Source organism: Pteronotus mesoamericanus, unplaced genomic scaffold (genome assembly GCF_021234165.1).
Source record: "Pteronotus mesoamericanus isolate MK-2021 breed Mesoamerican mustached bat unplaced genomic scaffold, CSHL_Meso_final contig_301, whole genome shotgun sequence".
In the NCBI taxonomy this organism is placed as follows: Eukaryota; Metazoa; Chordata; class Mammalia; order Chiroptera; family Mormoopidae; genus Pteronotus; species Pteronotus mesoamericanus.
The window spans coordinates 579,436-584,917 of NW_026555129.1; the positions used below are offsets into that span (position 1 = coordinate 579,436).

The window sequence follows — 5,482 nt, forward strand, 5'->3', positions numbered from 1 at the left end:
CTGCCTCTCTCAATCCTTTCCCACATTGGCTTTTCCTTCTTTCTTTCTTTCTTTCTTTCTTTCTTTCTTTCTTTCTTTCTTTCTTTCTTTCTTTCTTTCTTTCTTCTTTCTTTCTTTCTTTCTTTCTTTTTAAATACATTTGTCTCTGCCTTCCCCCAACCACTTTCCCTTGCCCCGTCCCTCCTTCCCTCCCTCAGCTCTGCCCCTTTGGTTTTGTCCATGAGTTCTTGCTATATGTTCCTTAACTTTCCCCTTCCCTTCCCTTTCCCTGCCTGTCCCTCCCTCCTTCCCTCTTGTCTCTGTTGACTTCTTTTCCTTTCAGTGTTGCTGGTCATATTTTCCTTGCATCTTTGTATTGTTGGTTAGGTTTCGCTTATAGGTGAGATCATATGGTATTTGTTTTTCGCCACCTGGCTTATTTCGCTTAGCATAATGCTCTCCAGTTCCATCCATGCTGTCGCGAAGTTTAGTAGTTCTTTTTTCCTTTTTGCTGCATAGTATTCCACTGTGTATATGTACCATAATTTTTTGATCCAATCATCTACTGATGGACACTTAGGTTGCTTCCAAAACTTGGTTATTGTAAATTGTGCTGCTATGAACATTGGGGTGCATAGGTTCTTTTGTATTGGCGTTTTGGTGTTATAGTCCCAGCAGGGGAATCACTGGATCAAAAGGGAGTTCCATTTTCAGCTTTTTGAGGAAACTCCACACCGCCTTCCACAGTGGCTGTACTAGTCTACATTCCCGCCAACAGTGTACTAAGGTTCCCTTTTCTCCACAGACTCGCCAGCACCTGTTGTTTGTGGATCTGTTATGATGGCCATTATGACTGGTGTGAGGTGGTACCTCGTGGTGGTTTTGATCTGCATTTCTCTGATGGCTAGTGATGCTGAGCATCCTTTCAAATGCCTCTGGGCCCTCTGTATTTCCTCCTTGGAAAAGCTTCTGCCCAGGTCCTTTGCCCATTTTTTGATTGGATCGTTTGTCTTCTTGGAGTGGAGTCGAGTGAGTTCTTTATATATCTTGGAGATCAAGCCTCTATCTGATGTATCATTAGCAAATATATTTTCCCATAGGGTTGGCTCCCTTTTCATTTTGCTGAGGTTTTCTTTTGCCGTGAAGAAGCTTCTTATTTTGATGAGGTCCCACTTGTTTATTCTTTCCGTTATGTCCCTTGCTTTAGGAGACATATCAGTGAAAAAATTGCTACGTGGGATATCTGAGAGTTTCCTGCCAATGTTCTCCTCGAGGACTTTGATGGTGTTGCAACTTATATTTAAGTCTTTTGTCCATCTTGAGTTTATTTTTGTGTATGGTGTCAGCTGATGATCCAATTTCAATTTTTTGCATGTAGCCGTCCAGCTCTCCCAGCACCATTTGTTGAAGAGGCTATTATGGCTCCATTTTATGCTTCTGCCTCCTTTGTCAAATAGTAGATGCCCATTGAGACCTGGGCTTATTTCTGGGCTTTCTATTCTGTTCCACTGGTCTATGGGTATGTTCTTGTGCAAGTACCAAATTGTTTTGAGTATAGTGGCTTTGTAGTAGAGTTTGATGTCTGGTATTGTGATCCCTCCTACTTTGTGTTTCTTTCTCAAAATGGCTGTGGCTATTCGGGGTCGTTTATCATTCCATATAACTTTTTGAAATGTCTGTTCTATTTCTGTGAAATACGTCATTGGTATCTTAATAGGGATTGCGTTGCATCTATAAATTGCTTTGGGTAGTGTGGACATTTTGATGATATTAATTCTTCCAATCCATGAGCACGGTATATGCTTCCATTTATTTGTGTCTTCCTTAATTTCTTTTTTCACTGTTATATAGTTTTCTGCATACAGGTCTTTTACGTCTTTGGTTAAATTGATGCCTAGGTACTTTATTTTTCTTCTTGCTATATCGAATGGCATTTTTTCTCTGATTTCTTCTTCTTCTAATGCATTGCTGGTGTACAAAAATGCCTTTGATTTCTGAATGTTGACTTTGTATCCTGCTGTTTTGCCAAATTCACTTATAAGGTTGAGGAGTTTTTTGGTAGAGTCTACAGGGTTCTCTATGTACACTATCATGTCAGCTGCAAACAATGATAGCTTTACTTCCTCCTTTCCTATTTAGATGCCTTTTATCTCTTTCTCTTGTCTGACCGCTGTGGCTAGCACTTCCAATGCGATGTCCAAAAGAAGCAGTGAGAGCGGACATCCTTGGCATGTTCCCCATCTTAGTGGGAAACCTTTCACTTTTTGCCCGTTGAGTATGATATTGGCTGTAGGTTTTTCATATATGGCCTTTATTATGTTGAGGAATGCCCCATTGATTCCCATTTTGCTGAGTGTTTTGATCATAAATGGGTGCTGTACCTTGTCAAATGCTTTTTCTGCGTCTATCAAGATGACCATGTGGTTTTTGTCTTTTCTTTTATTTATGTGATGTATCACGTTTACTGTTTTGCATATATTGAACCATCCCTGCATCCCTGGGATGAATCCCACTTGATCATGTTGGATAATCTTTTGAATGTATTGCTGGATGCGGTTTGCCAATATTTTGTTGAGGATTTTAGCATCTATGTTCATCAGCGAAATTGGCCTGTAGTTTTCTTTCTTTGTAGGGTCTTTATCTGGTTTTGGGATCAGGGTGATGCTGGCCTCATAGAAAGAGTCTGGGAGTCTTCCCTGCTCTTGGATTTTTTTGTAATAGTCTGAGAAGGACAAGGGTTAGCTCTTCCTTAAATGCTTTGTAAAATTCTCCTGTGAAACCATCCGGCCCTGGGTTTTTGTGTGCTGGGAGTTTCTTGATTACTGCATCAACTTCCCCAGCTGTTATCAGTCTGTTCAAGCTTTCTGTTTCTTCTTCCTTCAGTGCTGGAAGATCATACTTTTCTAAAAATTTGTCCATTTCATCAAGATTTTCAAATTTCTTGGCATATAATTGTTCATAATAGTTTCTGATGATCATTTGTATTTCTGTGGTCTCAGTTGTTATTTCTCCTCTTTCATTTCTGATATTATTAATTTGGGTCCTCTCCCTTTTTTACTTGATGAGTCTGCTTAAAGGCTTGTCAATTTTATTGATCTTTTAAAAGAACCAGCTTCTGGATTGGTTGATTCTCTGAATTGTTCTTTTTGTCTCTATGTCATTCAGTTCTGCTCTAATCTTGACTATTTCCTTCCTTCTCCTTGCTCTGGGGTTTATTTGTTGTTGTTTCTCCAGTTCTTGAAGTTGTAGTGGTAGGTCTTTTATTTGAAATGTTTCTATCTTTTTTTGATAAGCCTGTATTGCTATGAACTTCCCTCTCAGGACCGCCTTTGCTGTGTCCCATAGGTTTTGGACTGTTGTGTGTTCATTTTCATTTGTTTCCAGAAATTTTTTGATTTCTTCTCTTATCTCATTATTGCCCCATCCATTGTTTAATAGTGAACTGTTCAGTCTCCATGAGTTTGCAAGTTTTTGAAGTTTCTCTTTGAGATTGATTTCAAGTTTCAAGGCCTTGTGGTCTGAGGAAAGGTTTGGTATTATTTCAATTTTCCTGAATTTGCTGAGGCTTGCTTTGTGTCCTATCATGTGGTCTATCTTTGAAAAACTGCCATGAGCATTTGAAAATAATGTGTATTTTTTTCTTTGGGATGTAAGGTTCTATATATTTCAGTTAATTCTCTTTGATTCAGTGTGTCATTCAGCCCCACGATATGTTTATTAATGTTTTGTTTGGAAGATCTGTCCATTTTTGACAGTGGGGTGTTGAAATCCCCTACTATCAGTGTGTTGCTGTCTATATCTTTTTTGAAGTCATCCCACAATTTCCTTATAAACTTGGGGGCTCCTATATTAGGAGCATGTAAGTTTACAATGTTGATGTCTTCTTGATAGATTCTTCCTTTAAGTATTATAAAGTGCCCCTCTGGGTCTCTCTTTATGGTCTTTGTTTTGAAATCTACTTTGTCTGATACAAATATCTTTGCCCATTTTTTAATAGGATCATTTGTCTTCTTGGAGTGGAGTCGTGTGAGTTCTTTATATATTTTGGAGATAAACCTTTATCTGATGTATCATTGGCAAATATATTTTCCCATATGGTTGGCTCCCTTTTCATTTTGCTGATGTTTTCTTTAGCCATGCAGAAGCTTCTTATTTAATGAGGTCCCACTTGTTTTTTTCCCCCCCAAGTGTTTAAATCCAGTTTTGGCCAGTTTTATTAAAGAAAAATTATGCATGATTTACTTTTCACCAGTCTGTTCCTTCATGCTTCTGATGATATCAAAATCACCTGGATCAGTGATTGCCAGTGTGCATACTCTAGTATTTTCCACATGCTGTACTTAATTCAGTAATATTGCCACAGTAGTGATGGACACCAGTCTTGGCCAACATGGCATAGTACTCTATTTCAGATTTCCTCAGGGCTGGACAGTTGCTGGCCACTATGACCAGTTTTGCTTTGTCTTGTTTGATCATCTTCTTCATCTGCTTGTACCCTACCACATATTTGCCACTTTTCATAACAAGTTGGAGCCTAGAGTTGATCGGCTCCAGTGACTTTTCAATCTTCTTTGTGACAGCCATCTTCCTGCCTTAGGTGCAGGATGGGTCCCTACCAAGTGCAGCTGCCAAGATCATGCTGCTTCTATATGCTTTCTCTTTTTCAGTTATGTGTCTCAGTTTTAGGTGATTGTTTTGTATGTGGTTTATGAAAAATAAAGTTTCATATATACAGTTGTCCTTTTTCTTTTTAATGCATCTGACCTCCATCCTACTTGCAAATTTGGACCTCTACCACCTTCTCTTTCATGTTTGAATTATCACAAATTGTCCCTGTTTATGCTGTAAGTCTGTTGGTGACTTATTCATACTTTTGTGATCTTTACAGTATTTCCTGCAATGGATGTCTTCTGGGGATAAATTCCCTTAGCTTCTGTATGTCTGGAAAAGTCTATATTTCTCCTATATATTTAAAGGGTAACTTTTCTGGATGTATTATTCTTGGCTAGTAATTTCTGTCTTTCATTCATTTGAATATCTTTTCCTTTTCTTCTGACCTGTGGAGTGTCTGCTGAGAAGTCTGATGATATCTAAAGGGCTTTCCTTTATAGGTTCCTTTCTTTTTTCCTAGGTACCTTAAGGATTTTCTTTTTTTAAAAATGTATACTTTATTGATTATGCTATTACAGTTGTCCCATTTTTTTTCTCCTTTTATTTCCTCCAATGCCCTGCCATCCAGCATCCTCCCCCCATTAGTTCACGTCCATGGGTCGTACATATTAAGTTCTTTGGCTTCTCCATTTCCTATACTATTCTTAACCTCCCCCTGCCTATTTTGTACCTTTTATTTATGCTGCTTTTTCCCTGTACCTTTCTCCCCATTCTTCCCCCTCCCTCTCCCCTGTTTTACTGTTTATAGTTTTTGATCTTCATTTTCTTAGGTAAGTCTCTTTAACATTTCATATAATAAGGGCTTGGTGATGATGAACTCCTTTAACTTGAC

General features: G+C 38.5%; 1 pseudogene; it reads right to left on the reverse strand.

Annotated features, from left to right (window-relative positions):
• Nucleotides 1–4,217: 4,217 nt before the first annotated feature.
• Nucleotides 4,218–4,563, reverse strand: LOC129072075 (60S ribosomal protein L30-like; annotated as a pseudogene).
• Between the last annotated feature and the right edge of the window lie 919 nt (nucleotides 4,564–5,482).